The sequence below is a fragment of the Panulirus ornatus genome, chromosome 1 (genome assembly GCF_036320965.1).
Source record: "Panulirus ornatus isolate Po-2019 chromosome 1, ASM3632096v1, whole genome shotgun sequence".
NCBI lineage: Eukaryota > Metazoa > Arthropoda > Malacostraca > Decapoda > Palinuridae > Panulirus > Panulirus ornatus.
In genome coordinates, this window is record NC_092224.1 from 91422807 (window position 1) to 91442642 (window position 19836).

A 19836-nucleotide genomic window follows, 5' to 3' on the forward strand; every position below is an offset into this window, starting at 1 on the left:
TCACAGCTCGGTACAGAGCTCTACCAATCAAAATTCTTATCACAACTTAATGCAAGTCAATCACTACTCAAGACACTTCAAGTCATTTTACGTTATGATGGTTTGAGAAGCCTTCTATCCCCACAGCTATATGCCTGTGACTTTACCTTACTTTACTACCTACGATGGTTTCAGAGGTCTTCCTCCTCTGCGGCTGGGTCTGGGACCTTCCCCCTGCCTTTCCTTACTTTTCCTTAAAATTGATTTTTCGGTCTTCCACCCCCATTCCCCCGGCCCGGTCCGGAACAAAGCTGTCACTTCGCTGCTTTGCTCAGTCAGGCAGTAGGAGGCAGCGATCCGACGTAATCATCACATGCAGGAGAGTATGGTACACTGCAGTTTAGTTAAGGTCCTTCTCAGACTTTTCATCTGAACAGTCAATCCACAGCGTATTTAATCACTGTTGGCAGTATCAAATCAGTTTGCACCATATATCTTTCATACTAATTGTTTATATAGCACATATCACAGGCCTTCACTGACAACTTAAAGCATTTTCTGTCTGTGTTAAAAAGATTATAGAATGAAAACCATTTTATTACGGTGTGCCCGTATGTCTTCTGTCTGTGATGTACATTAATAGGGCATTTGTGCTTTAAGGGGTTCCAATCTGTTAGAAATGCTCAATAGAATGCGGGATATGAACTGTTCTTGCATATTTTCTACCAGCAATTTCGTCTACCCTCAAAGATGATCTTGGCAGACAGTAGTATTCTGCACAGAAGGGTATCTACATAAGTACCCTGAAACGTGACATCGTTGGTTTTACCTCTTGTCTTGCAACTCTGTAAATTTTAGCCTGCTGTTGCCTTGTTGTGCTCAGTCATGAATGTTAGCAGACATCAATACTCTGAGGTCTTTCACACTCCACTTCTGGGAATGATGAAGTTTGTATATCTTTTTTTTTTCTTTCAAGTTTTCATTTTTTCACTTGCTCTATAATCAATCTCCATCAGAGAGCATGTTATCTTCAGTGAACACTCAAGACGATTCATATCTCATTATACCCTATCGAGGCCTTCTACAGGGAGATTTTTATACTCATTCTTGTAACATCATCTTAGGATGACACGAGGCTGAGGTTTGTGTTTGTGACTGTCAGGTATGAGAAAGAAAAAACAGCAAAGATGCAAGTATAGTTCGTGAAGGCGCCAGGAATTACTTGAATCACAAAACTTGTTGATTAGGAAGCTGTCGATCCATCCTCTTCTTCAGCCTACTCAGTACGTTTGAGCCAATATATGTAAATAACCCACTAGTCTTTCAGTACACTTTATCATTATTCAATACATTTCAGTCACTATAAAGAGTACCTTAATCACTACACAGAACACTTCGGTCACCATTCAATACACTTAACTTGTTACTCAGTAAAATTCAGTCACTGAATAGCACACTTCGTCAGTCATCGGTTCAGTTTAATCACAAGTCAGGGCACTTCAGTCGCACTAAGTACAACGTAACTACTACAACTTAGTGCTCATCAGTCATTACACAAGGCACATAAATCACTACTCAGTTCACTTTAAACCATCACTCAGTACACTTAAAATACTTATCAGTACATTTCAAACAATACTCACTTCACTTTAACCCTACTATTTCGAAAGGTTACAAATCGGTACCTTTAGCGCGTCTATCATAGTGAACACATCTCAGCAGCTGTTGTTCAATACACTTCAGAAACACTCACTAATCAGTACCTTTAAGTCACTTCTCAGTACACCTCGGCAGTTACTCGTATAACTATTTTTGAACCACTTCCTAGTTGTTGTTGTTTTTTAATGTTCCACTACATCTTAGTGTTTCTCACGTAAAACTGTTGTTGCCTGTATCGTCTCTATTGCTTACTATCAAATTCCTTCATCCACATGAAATCATATTGCCTGTTATTAATCATAATCTATTTCATGGGAAATATATCTCAGTCAGAAGAACCTTACTGTTATCTGTACACTTTCAAAGAATACTGCAACCATTTCAGAGTTTTGGCAAATAAATCTGCAGAGCATAATCTATGTGAGGCTTCACTAAACTTAGTATACACGGATCATTATCTTACGTTACACAGATTGTTAATTTTGGGCTACAAAAATTAATGAATCTATGACAGATTATCAAACCTAAGATACACGCTCAATAAATCTAGGTTCCATAGATTATTCTGAGTAGGCTAGTTGGGAAAAAGATTATTAGCCTATAGATATTCTGAGTAGGCTAGTTGGGAAAAAGATCATTAGCCTATGTACACATTATAAAGACATACATATTACTACCCTAGGGTATACAGATTGAACCTAGGATGCTAGGATACAATATGACTAAACCTTAGATAAAAAGATGCTAAACCTAGGATACACATATCATACACCAAAGGTACATATATTATTGAATGTTTTATGCTACGCTATACATGCTACGCTATACATATGATCAAACCTAAGCTATACATTTTGTATACTAAGCTAGGCTACACAAATTTCAAACGTAGTATACACACATTACAAATTCTAAACCTATGTTACATATTACTAACTTAAGATATACAGATTATTCAACCAAAGCTATACAGATTATCAAAGTTAGGTACACACACTTGTAAACCTGGATTACACAGACTATCAAACCTCATCCACTACATATTAAAGAAATTAAATCTAGGATACACAGGGTTATTAAACCTGTGCTACAAGACACGAAGATCATTAAAAGTACTGAAGTCGTGTTCATAAAGTACTGTGTATGTTTAAGATTATTAAAAATATTGAAGTCGTGTTCATAAAGTACTGTGCATGATTTGAGACATAACCCTAAATTGGTCAACAATGACGTTGATGACTGTCAGTGCAAAGTATTTCCATCAAATTAGTGATTTAGGATAATTTAACCCAAATAAGTCATCAGAGAACGGCATTAAGAACGACCAACGCATGTTGTATAATCCGAGGAATTCACGTGTGTAACATTAACCCCGTTCCCTTACAAGAAGAAAGAGAGATCTTATGCAAGAGATATACTTTGAATATCCACTTCCTCTCACCAGTGAACAATTTCTCATCATTTACTCTCATATTTGCAACTTGAAAGTTCGAAAACTCACAAAGGCAACGTCGAATCCTTGCAAGATATATTTACGTAAACATTTCATCCTTAATGGCAATTATTTTTTTTTCCACGTGCCAAACGTTGCCCCAAAGGATAAATATCTCAAGTTTACCCCAGCCACAAGATGTATCTTAAAAGTTTTGCACCAGATACCTGATAATTAACCTAACATAGCCCCCAGAGAGTGAAAAGTTTCGTGACCTTTTCCTCAGATACTTTGGGAAGTGATCTCTTTAAGTTTGCCAACTACAAATAGTTCAAACATCAAGTACTTACATAATCAGTCATTCTTGCCCAGTTCATGGACCTCTCTCTCGTGCACTCTATATCCGCCACAGTCCTCAGGTTAGGCGGGGGAGCACACACACACACACACTCAAAACTCACACGTCCGACATTAAACATTTACTTTCCTAAGGTAAAACATCAAACGCCCATAGAACTGGCTAGTTCCCACAGTTACAACCCTTGTTCTGTTACTCACCAGTGGTGTGCAAGTTATTACCAACGTGATTTTCAAAAGCTTACCTGATTCTTCTAAGTGGTTGTTAGCGTGGCCCGGAATCAGTGTCAAAGCGCTGGGTGGAGAGCTGGTCGTAATGTTAACCTTCCCCGCCAGGCGACGCGTCAGCCACTGACACCAGCTGCCACCACAACGTACTACGTCGGGTCGGCGTCCCGCGCCAGCTGGCACAGGTGGATGCCCTGTACTTGACCCTCTGTGCTCCACTACTCATCTCCCTACCTCCCCCCTCCCCCACCTTCCTCTTTATCACCAACTACGGCCTAAACAGCTTCTACCGCTTTCATCCTGTCTTTTATTTTTTTTTAACCCTTTCTTGTTCATTAAAGTTATCACTGGCTTAATAAAATCAGTTTTATCATTATTTTTATCAGTATCATTATTATTATTATTATTATTATTATTATTATTATTATTATCATTATTATTATCATTATAGTTTAGATCTCTTACACAATATCAACTACAGTCATGGCGGTTCGGCCAGCCTGAAGGAGATTCATGGTTTTATCCTTCTAGCATCATGCTGGAGTAAAGATAAATCATTATCATAAACATGTACGTGGTACAGCCTGCGTACTGACTCCCGAAGTAAAGAGGAGCAGTACAATCTAGGTATCTGTCTCGGAGACCTTCATTATAAAGGATATGTCCTGGTAATTACAAACTACCAAGCCTAGTCATACGTAGCTTAAGTCCTAGCTCGCGAACCCAAAATAATAGGAGCTCTAGTGAGCCTAGTAGAGGTGGTGTCTCAACCCCAGGTCTGTGTCGGTCAGTTAGACAATGGTGACCAGTGAGACAAGGACATGCAATTATCATGATGCTTATCACGGGTAGCAACGGAATATGAAGAGTGGTTAGACATTTAACTTTCGCGACCCCTAGTTAATCTTAACTGATATGATTTTTTTTCAGGAATATGAACCAACATGACCTATTAGATGGGATATTGCTTTCAGTTGTCTCATAACTACATTCATAGTTATATGAGACCCAACAGGCTTACCTGCTTGAGTTAATGACACACCATAGGAGCCTTAACGAGGTAATGACTTTGTCGCTGTCTCCCGCGCCAGCGAGGTAGCGCAAGGAAACAGACGAAAGAATGGCCCAACCCACCCACAATACACATGTATATACATACACGTCCCCACACGCACATATACATACCTATACATTTCAACGTATATATATATATATATATATATATATATATATATATATATATATATATATATATATATATATATATATATATATACATGCATAGACATATACATATTTTCTATTTATTTTTTATTTTGCTTTGTCGCTGTCTTCCGCGTTTGCGAGGTAGCGCAAGGAAACACGAAAGAAATGGCCCAACCCACCCCCATACACAATGTATATACATACACGTCCACACACGCAAATATACATACCTATACATCTCAATGTACACATATATATACACACACAGACACATACATATATACCCATGCACACAATTCACACTGCCTTTATTCATTCCCATCGCCACCGCCACACATGGAATACCATCCCCCTCCCCCCTCATGTGTGCGAGGTAGCACTAGGAAAAGACAACAAAGGCCCCATTCGTTCACACTCAGTCTCTAGCTGTCATGCAATAATGCCTGAAACCACAGCTCCCTTTCCACATCCAGGCCCCACACAACTTTCCATGGTTTACCCCAGACGCTTCACATGCCCTGATTCAATCCACTGACAGCACGTCAACTCCGGTATACCACATCGATCCAATTCACTCTATTCCTTGCCCTCCTTTCACCCTCCTGCATGTTCAGGCCCCGATCACACAAAATCTTTTTCACTCCATCTTTCCACCTCCAATTTGGTCTCCCACTTCTCGTTCCCTCCACCTCCGACACATATATCCTCTTGGTCAATCTTTCCTCACTCATTCTCTCCATGTGCCCAAACCTTTTCAAAACACCCTCTTCTGCTCTCTCAACCACGCTCTTTTTATTTCCACACATCTCTCTTACCCTTACATTACTTACTCGATCAAACCACCTCACACCACACATTGTCCTCAAACATCTCATTTCCAGCACATCCACCCTCCTGCGCACAACTCTATCCATAGCCTACGCCTCGCAACCATACAACATTGTTGGAACCACTATTCCTTCAAACATACCCATTTTTGCTTTCCGAGATAATGTTCTCGACTTCCACACATTCTTCACATGTATATAATTCATACTTGCTGCCTTTATTCATTTCCGTCGCCACCCCACCACACATGAAATGACAACCCCCTCCCTCCACAAGCGTGCGAAGTAGCGCTAGGAAAAGACGACAAAGGCCACATTCGTTCACGCACAGTCTCTAGTTGTCATGCGTAATGCACCGAAACCACAGCTCCCTTTCCACATCCAGGTCCCACAAAACATTCAATCCATTGCCAGCACATCGACTCCGGTATACCACATCGTTCCAATTCACTCAATGCCTTGCACGCCTTTCACCCTCCTGCATGTTCAGTCCCTGATCGCTCATAATCTTTTTCACTCCATCTTTCCACCTCCAATTTGGTCAACCACTTCTCGTTCCTTCCACCTCTGCCTTGTATAAAATGAAATGTGGGAAGGCGGCTGGAGTGATATCATAGTACAGATATTACAGCACTAAAGCTGAATTTCTTGGGAAAGAGGGTGACTGTTGACTGGTTGGTTATGATTTTCAGTGTGCATATAGATTATGGTGAGATGCCTGAGCATTGACGGAATGCATGTATAATGGCAAAGGGGACAAAGCTAAGTTTTCGAATTACAGAGCTATGTATGAGTTCGTTGAGTGTAACTGGTAAGTTGCATGGGAGGTTAGTGATGGAGAGGACGAAAGCATGTACAGAGCATCAGCCTGAGTGGGGATAGTATGGTTTCAGAAGTGGTATAGGATAAGTGGATCACATCTTTGGATTCGAAGAGGTGTTTGAGAAATTCTTACAGAAACAGATGGATCTGTATGTGGCATTTATGGATCCGGAGAATACATGTGATGGGGTTGACAGAGATGCCTCGTGGAAGGTGTCACGAATGTATGGTGTGGGAGGGAAGGTATTAGCAGTGAGGATTTTTTATGAGGTCAGCCAAGCCATGGAGCGACCTCTCTTCCGCAGGGAAAGGTCAGGTCAGTTGTTTAACGTGATAATTAGTGGCCGAGCGAGGCGACCTGTCTGGCGTCGCCGTCCAGCATTCAAGAATGGATGTCTTACGACGAGAAAACCCCGAGATGGAAAATGAAGTCAAGAGTTTTCGCTCCTCTAAGCACGACGGTACGAGCCCATCAGCACGAAATTACGACCTTTGAGCACGACGGTACGAGCCCTTCAGCACAAAATTACGACCTTTGAGCACGACGGTACGAGCCCTTCAGCACGAAATTACGACCTCTAAGCACGACGGTACGAGCCCTTCAGCACGAAATTACGACCTTTGAGCACGACGGTACGAGCCCATCAGCACGAAATTACGACCTTCGAGCACGACGGTACGAGCCCTTCAACACGAAATTACGACCTTCGAGCACGACGGTACGAGCCCATCAGCACGAAATTACGACCTTTGAGCACGACATTACGACGTCTCAGCACGTCAATACGACCCTACGATCATACATAAGAGCCGTAACGCTGTGCGGAAAGGTCGCCCTAACATTGCTGTCCAAAACTCCAACTTGTATTTATAACCGAAGATTGAAAAAAAAAAAAAAAGGGGGTCTTTTTCTGCGAGTTTTGTCAGCGCATGCTACAACGAGACCTGGGAACTCCAGCCTTCGTTAATTTTAGCCGCTGATGCAGGCCCTTACAACACAAACGTACTTGAGATTTGGCAAGGTACCCTATACCTTACGCTATAACAACGAGGCGGTTGCCTCCTCCGTCGTCGCTTCGTTACCGCCGTGGTCTTTGCTGCCTGGAGGGCTTCGGTACAAAATGCCTTCGAGGGTCCCTTTCTCTTCCCTTACCCGTTACTTGCAAGCGATTGCTCTGCAAAAGTTGAAATTAAGCTTCAGCTTCAGTGTATCTGAGGCAAGTGATGGGGCTGATGCAATAAGCTTTTGAGCGATCCGCTAAGGCCCATCGGCAATTTGGAGGGAGCCCAACCCCGGCCAGGACGCGCAAGCTTCTGTCAGTGTTATGTTGTTGCATTTCATGACTGAGAGTGACTCGGCCAAAATCCATATCATACTACCAAAAACTCAAGGCACAGCAATTATTGGTTTTATATATATATATATTCATTTATTTATTTATTATACTTTGTCGCAGTCTCCCGCGTCAGCGAGGTAGCGCAAGGAAACAGACGAAAGAATGGCCCAACCCACCCACGTACACATGTATAACCATACACATGCACACACGCACATATACATACCTATACATTTCAACGTATATATATATATATTTATATATATATATATAGATATATATATATATATATTTATATATATATATATATCTATATATATATATATATTTATATATATATATATAGATATATATATATATATTTATATATATATATATATAGATATATATATATATATATTTATATATATATATACATACCAATATAGTTCATATGAACGCGCACCACCATATGGCTGTCTGTTGGAAGTTTGACCGTTTTATATATATATATATCTATATATATATATATCTATATATATATATATTATATTATATATATATATACTATATATATATATATCCCTGGGGATAGGGGATTAAGAATACTTCCCACGTATTCCCTGCGTGTCGTAGAAGGCGACTAAAAGGGAGGGAGCGGGGGGCTGGAAATCCTCCCCTCTCGTTTTTTTTTTTAATTTTCCAAAAGGAACAGAGAATTGGGCCAGGTGAGGGTATTCCCTCAAAGGCCCAGTCCTCTGTTCTTAGCGCTACCTCGCTAACGCGGGAAATGGCGAATAGTTTAAAAGAAAAAAGAATATATATATATATTCATTTATTTATTTATTATACTTTGTCGCAGTCTCCCGCGTCAGCGAGGTAGCGCAAGGAAACAGACGAAAGAATGGCCCAACCCACCCACGTACACATGTATAACCATACACATGCACACACGCACATATACATACCTATACATTTCAACGTATATATATATATATACTATATATATATATATAGATATATATATATATATTCATTTATTTATTTATTATACTTTGTCGCAGTCTCCCGCGTCAGCGAGGTAGCGCAAGGAAACAGACGAAAGAATGGCCCAACCCACCCACGTACACATGTATAACCATACACATGCACACACGCACATATACATACCTATACATTTCAACGTATATATATATATATAGATATATATATATATATTATATTATATATATATATATATATCCCTGGGGATAGGGGATTAAGAATACTTCCCACGTATTCCCTGCGTGTCGTAGAAGGCGACTAAAAGGGGAGGGAGCGGGGGGCTGGAAATCCTCCCCTCTCGTTTTTTTTTTTAATTTTCCAAAAGGAACAGAGAATTGGGCCAGGTGAGGGTATTCCCTCAAAGGCCCAGTCCTCTGTTCTTAATGCTACCTCGCTAACGCGGGAAATGGCGAATAGTTTAAAAGAAAAAAGAATATATATATATATATATCCCTGGGGATAGGGGATTAAGAATACTTCCCACGTATTCCCTGCGTGTCGTAGAAGGCGACTAAAAGGGGAGGGAGCGGGGGGCTGGAAATCCTCCCCTCTCGTTTTTTTTTTTAATTTTCCAAAAGGAACAGAGATTGGGCCAGGTGAGGGTATTCCCTCAAAGGCCCAGTCCTCTGTTCTTAATGCTACCTCGCTAACGCGGGAAATGGCGAATAGTTTAAAAGAAAAAAGAATATATATATATATCCCTGGGGATAGGGGATTAAGAATACTTCCCACGTATTCCCTGCGTGTCGTAGAAGGCGACTAAAAGGGAGGGAGCGGGGGGCTGGAAATCCTCCCCTCTCGTTTTTTTTTTTAATTTTCCAAAAGGAACAGAGAATGGGCCAGGTGAGGGTATTCCCTCAAAGGCCCAGTCCTCTGTTCTTAGCGCTACCTCGCTAACGCGGGAAATGGCGAATAGTTTAAAAGAAAAAAGAATATATATATATATTCATTTATTTATTTATTATACTTTGTCGCAGTCTCCCGCGTCAGCGAGGTAGCGCAAGGAAACAGACGAAAGAATGGCCCAACCCACCCACGTACACATGTATAACCATACACATGCACACACGCACATATACATACCTATACATTTCAACGTATATATATATATATCCCTGGGGATAGGGGATTAAGAATACTTCCCACGTATTCCCTGCGTGTCGTAGAAGGCGACTAAAAGGGAGGGAGCGGGGGGCTGGAAATCCTCCCCTCTCGTTTTTTTTTTTAATTTTCCAAAAGGAACAGAGAATGGGCCAGGTGAGGGTATTCCCTCAAAGGCCCAGTCCTCTGTTCTTAGCGCTACCTCGCTAACGCGGGAAATGGCGAATAGTTTAAAAGAAAAAAGAATATATATATATATTTATATATATATATATAGATATATATATATATAGATATATATATATATAGATATATATATATATAGATATATATATATATAGATATATATATATATAGATATATATATATATAGATATATATATATATATTATATATATATATACTATATATATATATATACATACCAATATAGTTCATATGAACGCGCACCACCATATGGCTGTCTGTTGGAAGTTTGACCGTTTTATATATATATATATTCATTTATTTATTTATTATACTTTGTCGCAGTCTCCCGCGTCAGCGAGGTAGCGCAAGGAAACAGACGAAAGAATGGCCCAACCCACCCACGTACACATGTATAACCATACACATGCACACACGCACATATACATACCTATACATTTCAACGTATATATATATATATTCATTTATTTATTTATTATACTTTGTCGCAGTCTCCCGCGTCAGCGAGGTAGCGCAAGGAAACAGACGAAAGAATGGCCCAACCCACCCACGTACACATGTATAACCATACACATGCACACACGCACATATACATACCTATACATTTCAACGTATATATATATATATAGATATATATATATATATTCATTTATTTATTTATTATACTTTGTCGCAGTCTCCCGCGTCAGCGAGGTAGCGCAAGGAAACAGACGAAAGAATGGCCCAACCCACCCACGTACACATGTATAACCATACACATGCACACACGCACATATACATACCTATACATTTCAACGTATATATATATATATTCATTTATTTATTTATTATACTTTGTCGCAGTCTCCCGCGTCAGCGAGGTAGCGCAAGGAAACAGACGAAAGAATGGCCCAACCCACCCACGTACACATGTATAACCATACACATGCACACACGCACATATACATACCTATACATTTCAACGTATATATATATATATTCATTTATTTATTTATTATACTTTGTCGCAGTCTCCCGCGTCAGCGAGGTAGCGCAAGGAAACAGACGAAAGAATGGCCCAACCCACCCACGTACACATGTATAACCATACACATGCACACACGCACATATACATACCTATACATTTCAACGTATATATATATTTTATATTATTTTAAAATATATATATATATAATATAAATTATATTAATATATATATAAGGAAAGGATCCCAATTTTGCGCGTGATCACGTATTTCCTGAGTCCACGGGGAAAATGTCCAATCACATGTTTACCAAATGGCGTCCTAGCTTCGTCTTTTCGATGTATATCAACTGACTGTTAATTTTCTCTTTGTGTCTCCCTGATGATGTGTTTATTACACGAAAGTGCACTTGGGAACTTTTCGTGTTTCATTTTTCCCCCTGGACCATAAGGAATATCTTGATCACGCGCAAAATTGTGATCCTTTCCAATATAATAAATATATATATATATTAAAATTTTAATATATTTTAATAATATATATATATATAATATATATATATATATATATATATACGAACAAAGTGCAATGAACGCGGACTTTCATAGAACACACAAACCTCCAACAGCCAACATCGATGTATTTACCTTCTTGATCATCTTGACTTGTGTGTGTGTGCTATCATCGTATCTCGACATTTGCTCCCTTTTACAAAAGAGGACGAAGGCCTTGTGTTTCAGTATCCTACCGAGAAAGTATCTGGTTCAAGGAGCCAATGTGACCATAATAAAGTTCATGTCAATCGCGAGTCAGTGTGGGAGAGAGAGAGAGAGAGAGAGAGAGAGAGAGAGAGAGAGAGAGAGAGAGAGAGAGAGAGAGAGAGAGAGAGAGAGAGAGAGAGAGAGGAGGCAACAACGGGAGTACACTCCCCCTACCTCACCAGTACCTGGTAACGCCCAACAGACAGTAACTGCTTCGTGGAAAGAACGTCAGTGGAATATGGACCTGAGGTGCGAGACCGCCCGCCTCCCAGCCTGGTGAACCATCTCTGGCAACAGCAGCCGCACTTGGCTGCCATGCGTCAGGTCAGGCACGTGAACAACTCTTGTCTCGCGACCCCTGTAACCTCTGTAAGAAGGTTTATATATATAAAATATATATATATATATATATATATATATATATATATATATATATATATATATATACATACCAATATAGTTCATATGAACGCGCACCACCATATGGCTGTCTGTTGGAAGTTTGACCGTTTTATATATATATATATATATATATATATATATATATATATATATATATATATATATATATATCCCTGGGGATAGGGGATTAAGAATACTTCCCACGTATTCCCTGCGTGTCGTAGAAGGCGACTAAAAGGGGAGGGAGCGGGGGGCTGGAAATCCTCCCCTCTCGTTTTTTTTTAATTTTCCAAAAGGAACAGAGAATTGGGCCAGGTGAGGGTATTCCCTCAAAGGCCCAGTCCTCTGTTCTTAATGCTACCTCGCTAACGCGGGAAATGGCGAATAGTTTAAAAGAAAAAAGAATATATATATATATATATATATATATATATATATATATATATATATATATATATATATATATATATATATATATATATGTGTGTGTGTGTGTGTGTGTGTGTGTGTGTGTGTGTGTGTGTATGCGAGGTTACATTACAGGCAATGAATCACTTTTTGCGAGGTATAACATTGGAAGTACAGTCGAGGCTGTAGCACTGGAAATACAGTCATATCAAAGAAGTCACTCCTCAAGAGTCTGTCATTTCTCATCTACTGGAAGTAGCGCCTCTGGAAAGGCAGTTCGGGTAACACCAGGATCCTTTCTTACTCAAGAGACTCGGGCAATCATGAAAATATTTAGTCAAAACGGCCGTGACTCATGTCGTGTTCATTTTATAGAGCAACTCGACTCGTGAGAACATAACCAGAAAGCGAAGAGAGTACTGGTCTCGTAAACCAGACCAGGGCTACGTAAAGACCTCATGTCGAACAGAGATGGAAAAATGGCCCGTCTTTACTGGGGAGGTCTACACAAGCCAGCCTAGCTGCAATGTGGACCGCCATGTTTCCTGCCCCGCCACAGAAAGTAAATGTTATCTAGAAAAACTGTTGATGAGTATTTATGATTACATGTTATAGGAGGACAGAAAAGAGGATATGCGTAGTTCATAAAGATAAGTTTATAATTCTCGGTAACACAGATCTACATGACGCGGCTTGGGTTTGTTTACCGGAAATGGAATGTTGAACCAGTTAACTCCTTTTAAAGCTCATCCATGTGGCAAGTTTGGATGAGGCGGGATAAGTATTAGATAACAGCCGATTTTAACAGTAAACATGAACATTGGCTGAAATTATATCAACCGATTAGATGAACAAGAACATTTGCCTGCAGAGTACACTAACAACCGAAAAATAACATGAGAGCGGGCAGAGCACTCCAGATGTACAGCTGATTAACAAAAACTATTTTCATCATCAATAAAACCTTAAGAAAGTCTCAATTGATTTCCTCCTGAATATGATATTCACCATATTTTCTGAATCAATTGTTTAGACATGTGTCACTGGTATGGTCTTGTGCTTAAACCCACCTGCTGTGGCCGTGTATGCTCTGTACACGTGTCACACAGGCCATTTTTCTAGCCATTACCTCTCCTTGAGAGCTCGTTTTAGATGACACAGCCCCAACTAAACGCCTGCAATCTTAGTCACACAAGCAGAGACGCTCAGCTCTGTTTTCTACCTCTTCATAATAAACAAATGGTATGGGAATGGAGAAGCCGGCCGTTATACTTAGAATCTCATGCTTAATCAAGCTAAAGTGGGATTAAATGCGCATGTGAACATAGGAATGGCTAGCGAGGAAAAACTCGGGATGAAACACTCACCGTCTGCGGTCTTCAGCACTAAAGAATGTAAACAAATACAAGCCATCGTATTTAAATCAACAATCAATATGCATTCTTTTCGAAATTCTATCACGTAAATACGTATTTCTTGCATGTCAGCACCACTGAAGTTCATCACAGACATCCTATTATTTAATGAATCTTATTGCTTTTATTTGAAATAATCCTAACGCTCTCTTGACTTCCTGATTGAACAAAGCAAAAGAAAACGCGCGCACCACAATGTGAGTTTAAGCCACAAAAATGCGCAGGAACACCAAAAACGTGCGGCACCTTCTTCAGAAAGACTGTTTTGATCATTCTTATGCGAAAGTTCAAGAGTATTCTTTTTTCCTTTTTTTGCCACCAGGAAGAAAAAATGGCCCACAAGAAAATCTTTTAAAGGATTTCAAAAATTCCCTAGTTAAAAACAGAGGAAAAATGAATTGGCTTTGAAGACATTCGAATATACCTAGACCACGGTGTGGATAAAAGACAATAACACACATATTTCTCCTACAACCTTTTTGAAAATCAAAATAATTCTCAGTCCCTAGGGCAAGTCCTGTAAGATTTAAGTACAATTATTTCCCCAAACCGTTCACCTTCACTCCCCTTCCTACACTCAGTGAACTTTATCTTGGACCGTCAATCTATTTTGATCTGCGCAGGTGTAGATTTTTCCTAAGTGAAATAAACCGATTACCACATTTTTTGTTAATATTCACAATCTGGTGCATCGCCGTGGCTTTACCTACTATAGCGATCATCCCCGCGAGCAAGTGTGAGTTTTAAGTCAGCGTCCGACAAATATTTGATTCGAGAAAAGTCACCTTGGTGATGCCTCGTGGGACTGTACAATTCATAGCCCCAAATTAGCAACCAGGTTGCGCCAAGTGAGCTTTTGTGGCACCTTGAGTTATATACCAGCTGCCAGAGTACACACACACACACACACACACACACACACACATCTCCGTAGTGTAGCGATGAACGTTACTGACCATCATCCATCACACATGCTTGGGCCGTCTGTGATCAAAACACGCAGTCTCGAATCATGGTCACGGTAGCCAGGTGTTTATCCTCCCCTGGGGGCTAGGGTGTGTGTTTGTGCGTGCATACATACATAGGAGCCAAGACATGGCACTTATATATATATATATATATATATATATATATATATATATATATATATATATATACAGTGCTAAGCGACGGAACAGCACTCTACTTGCCTCAGGGCCAGACGACCAAGCCGAGCTGTAAACAGCAAACCGATCTCTACTCCCCCTCACCGGCAATTATCCCTCCCTCCCCCACCATAGGGGAGAAAGAATACTTCCCACGTATTCCCTGCGTGTCGTAGAAGGCGACTAAAAGGGGAGGGAGCGGGTGGCTGGAAATCCTCCCCTCTCGTTTTTTTTTAATTTTCCAAAAGAAGGAACAGAGAAGGGGGCCAGGTGAGGATTTTCCCTCTAAGGCCCAGTCCTCTGTTCTTAATGCTACCTCGCAAATGCGGGAAATGGCGAATCGTATGAAAAAAAAAAAATATCTATATATATATATATATATATATATATATATATATATATATATATATATATATATATATATATATAGCGTTGTAGTCCCAAGAGGACCGTGACGCATGACAGAATCCGTTATTGACGTACAACAAACTATAGAAAGCCAGCTGGGCGTTCGACATCTCACGCCCAAACGTATTTACCAGATTCCTCGTCAACGTCTTGCTACAAGTACGACCCTTGAGCATGACGACCACGAGCGCGATGGTACGACCCTTATGTACGATGGCCTGGCTATGTAAACAAGTTATAGGTTAAGCCATCATACTCAAGGGTCGTATCTTGTTCTAAAGGTCGTACTGCCGTGCTCCGGAATCGTTCCAGCGTGCTCTTGAGGTTAATGTTAATGTTTGTCATAAGATCGAGATGTACCAAGCTACGACATCTTAAAAAGTTTGTCCGTGAGCCTTGGCACTTTTTTTTAATCGTGTCAAGACCGTCTCTAAAGATACTGTGGAGATAAGGTACCCTAAATAGATAAAGTCACTTATCTCCACAGGGTAAGATCATGGCAGTCACTGTGAGTCAGATTAAGGAGTCATTACCGAATATAGTCACATCATGTTTGTGGCAATCTCATATATTCTTTTGAATCAATAAAGACTAATATTACCTGTACAAAACAATATCAATATTCAAAATAAGGCAAACTATAAAAAACTACTGATGAAGTTTGAACTTTGGGAAAATCGTCGCCAAGTAATCACAAAAATCATGTAGGTATCGTGTCAGACTTATGAAAGATCGGTGAGTGATAGTTTTTTTTTTTTCGAAAAGCAGATCCCGTGCCTCTGTTCACTGAACAATTAGTATAACGTCAGTAATAGAGGAACTGCTACAAACAGCAATAGTGTTATTCGTAGTTACCTGGATAAATAGTTTTATCAACGATTCCCAACATGGTTTCACCAATGGCTGCTCGTTTAACTAATTTGTTGTTATTCTTTTCAAAAGCGAAAGAGGCGGTGGGCTGTGGCAGTGATTATACCAATAACCCAAGCCTTGATAATGCTTTTCGATGGGAGTCCTCAAGAAAGACTAGTTTAAGAAGTAGAGGTAACAACAGAAACAGAAGTATATAGATATAAAACTGAAATTCGTAATTGGATTAAAGCATGGCTAACGTATAGAATGCAAAGCCAGCTAACGTATACGAGGATGTTAAGCAAAAGCAAAACAGAGAAGCAAACACATTCAAGGACATTTCTTCAAAACACCAAGGGTATATATAGGTTGTCATGTCGTCCATACGCCTAAACTTGATTCAGAATATATCTGAAGTAATCAGTCCTGTCTTCGAGTGTGTGTGGGGGGAGTGGGTATGACCCCCTCCCTATATATCTGTCAAGGTTGGGCTAAAGGTTAGACCATCTATCATACCCAAGGTTGTACTCTAGAGGTTAAATGTAGGCAGTAGTTATCTGACTCGGTCTCGGAAAACTACCGAATTTGGGGATTCAGTCAGCAACCGAAAAAAAAGAAAAGAAAAATGGCTAGTCGAAGTCTATGGAACAATTTTTTTTAATGATTATATAGATTAAAAGCTCGAATGATTATCGTATGAAATTGTCTCGAATTTATCTTTACTTACGTTGTTATAGACACCATGGCACATCCCGTCCGCTTGAGGGAGTTGGATAAAGTTTCCATTCGTTCCGTTGACGTTAAAATGTTTTACTAATAAAGACGAACGTTGGACATCTATGTTATGAACACCTCGCCAGCTTCCCCCAGCAGCAGCAGCAGCAGCAACACAGAGAGATCCCTTTCATGGGAACCTGTGTACATAACATTAGACGCCTTCTACGAAAACGTAACGATGAAAACAACATCAAGTTCACTTGTATTCATCGATCTTATGATAATTCCCCGAAGACCAATCTCTTTGCAAGAATCTTTTGGTGTTACTTAAAACCTTTCCCAAAGGCTTCTGAAACCCAAAGCAGCTGCGCTACTTCCAGTAGCAGGGAAATTTGAACTCCCTTGGAGTGAAAAGTTCTTTGTCAACACTCTACCTATTGGTAATCTTAATGATACATTAGGGGGAGTCCGGTAACATCCATCAAGGATACGTATTCAGAATATGAGTTTCAGAATCTCTAGGATTAAAAAAAAAAATAAAAATCCCCTTGATGTACAACGCGTCTGTTCTGAACGCACCCATATTTGTGGCCCCGGAAAAATCTGATCTCATGTAATGTAACTGAGTTCACCATTGTGAGTGTCGTACGAATAATGTAATAATGTAATAAGCACTAAATAAGGTAACAAGTTCGAGATCAGACCTCAAGTAACCTTAAAACTCTCTGTGTTTTCGATGTTTCCAGCTAGTTCCCATGACTGAGGCTAATGACCGAATTGCTGGAGAACCCACAGACAGCGGCAATCCTTCTGTCTACGTCTCTTATCAAGACCAATCCAGATAAGAACATCCAGGCTGTTACCAGGCAAGGCAAGTCCCCGTAATACAGCCGCTGGCAACTCTGCGAGTCGCCGCTGTTGTGTTGACTACCGTTCCCCCACACCTGTATATAAATAGTATCAACAATGACAACCTATTATTATTTTGATAAGAGAAGAAAAAAAAAAGAGTCAAGATGTCCATCTACTTAACCTTAGGACAGTGACTGTCACGTGTAGGGAACAAGTCGACTACCCTTGGTTCCAACGAAGGGGTGGGGGGTTGTTTATTAGTTCTACGTGCCATTGACTGAAGACGAAAAAAATCGACATGAACTTTAAGCTTTGACTTTACCTTATCCAGATACAAAAAAAATTGAAAGAAAACATAAATGGAATTGAGTATTGTATAGCAAAATAAATCAAGTTATTATTCGAATCAACTTAAAACTATTATAAGGGGGGGAGGGGGGTTGTTTATTAGTTCTACGCGCCATTTACTGAAAACGAAAAAAATCAACATGAACTTTAAGCTTTGACATTACCAAATCCAGATACAAAAAAAAAATTAAAAGAAAACATAAATGGAAGTGAGTATTGTATAGAAAATGAATAAAGTTATTATTCGAATCAACGTAAACTAAACATAAGTGGAAGTGAGTCTTGTATAGAAAAATAAATAAAGTTATTATTCGAATCAACTTAAAACTCTTATAAGGACTTAAATAAAACAGGCTGGCATTCACCAGACCACAGGTTTCCTGCTGACAGACGGAGTGCATGATCTGTAGGGCACTTGTAGGTTATTTATCCCCTACACACTCACTGTCACTGGGTCTCTCGGACACATACACGATGAAGTACAAAGAGGGATGTCAGAACAAGAACTGAAGGTAGAGGGACCCATGTGGGCGTGCATACAGGGAAACCACCGTAGAACAAACGAACTTCAAGAAGCGTCAGGTTTGAGAGACCTCAAGAATAGTTTTTTTTAGTGTTAAAAATCACTTAGTTCCTCTTATTCTCTTTCTTTGTTTAGACTGATGTCTCTAAAACACGAACGATTAAAGAAAATGAAGATATCATAGCGACCGTTATCTGATATATCTTATATATATATATATATATATATATATATATATATATATATATATATATATATATATATATATATATTATCCCTGGGGATAGGGGAGAAAGAGTACTTCCCACGTATTCCCTGCGTGTCGTAGAAGGCGACTAAAAGGGAAGGGAGCGGGGGGCTGGAAATCCTCCCCTCTCTCTTTTTTTTTCTTTTTTTTTTCCAAAAGAGGGAATAGAGAAGGGGGCTAGGTGAGGATATTCCCTCAAAGGCCCAGTCCTCTGTTCTTAACGCTACCTCGCTAATGCGGGAAATGGCGAATAGTATAAAAGAAAATAAAGATATATAAATATATATATATATATATATATATATATATATATATATATATATATATATATATATATATATATATATATATACATATATATATATATATATATATATATATATATATATATATATATATATATATATATATATATATATATATATATATCAAGATATCTCTTGTTAGATTTCCTTTCTTTACGCAGGATTACATATTGTGTGTGGTGTCCTCACTCAACTGCATTGGTCATCAGTAGCCAAGGGAGGACTCCGTCTTCAGATATGGAGACCAGCAGGGGGACTCCGTCTTCAGATATGGAGACCAGCAGGGGGACTCCGTCTTCAGATATGGAGAC

The 19836-nt window shown here is 39.5% G+C and overlaps 1 pseudogene; it reads right to left on the minus strand.

The window, feature by feature from the left end:
- LOC139750869 (organic cation transporter protein-like) overlaps positions 1 to 3829 on the minus strand; it is a 249495-nt pseudogene extending 245666 nt beyond the window's left edge.
- Positions 3830 to 19836: the final 16007 nt, after the last annotated feature.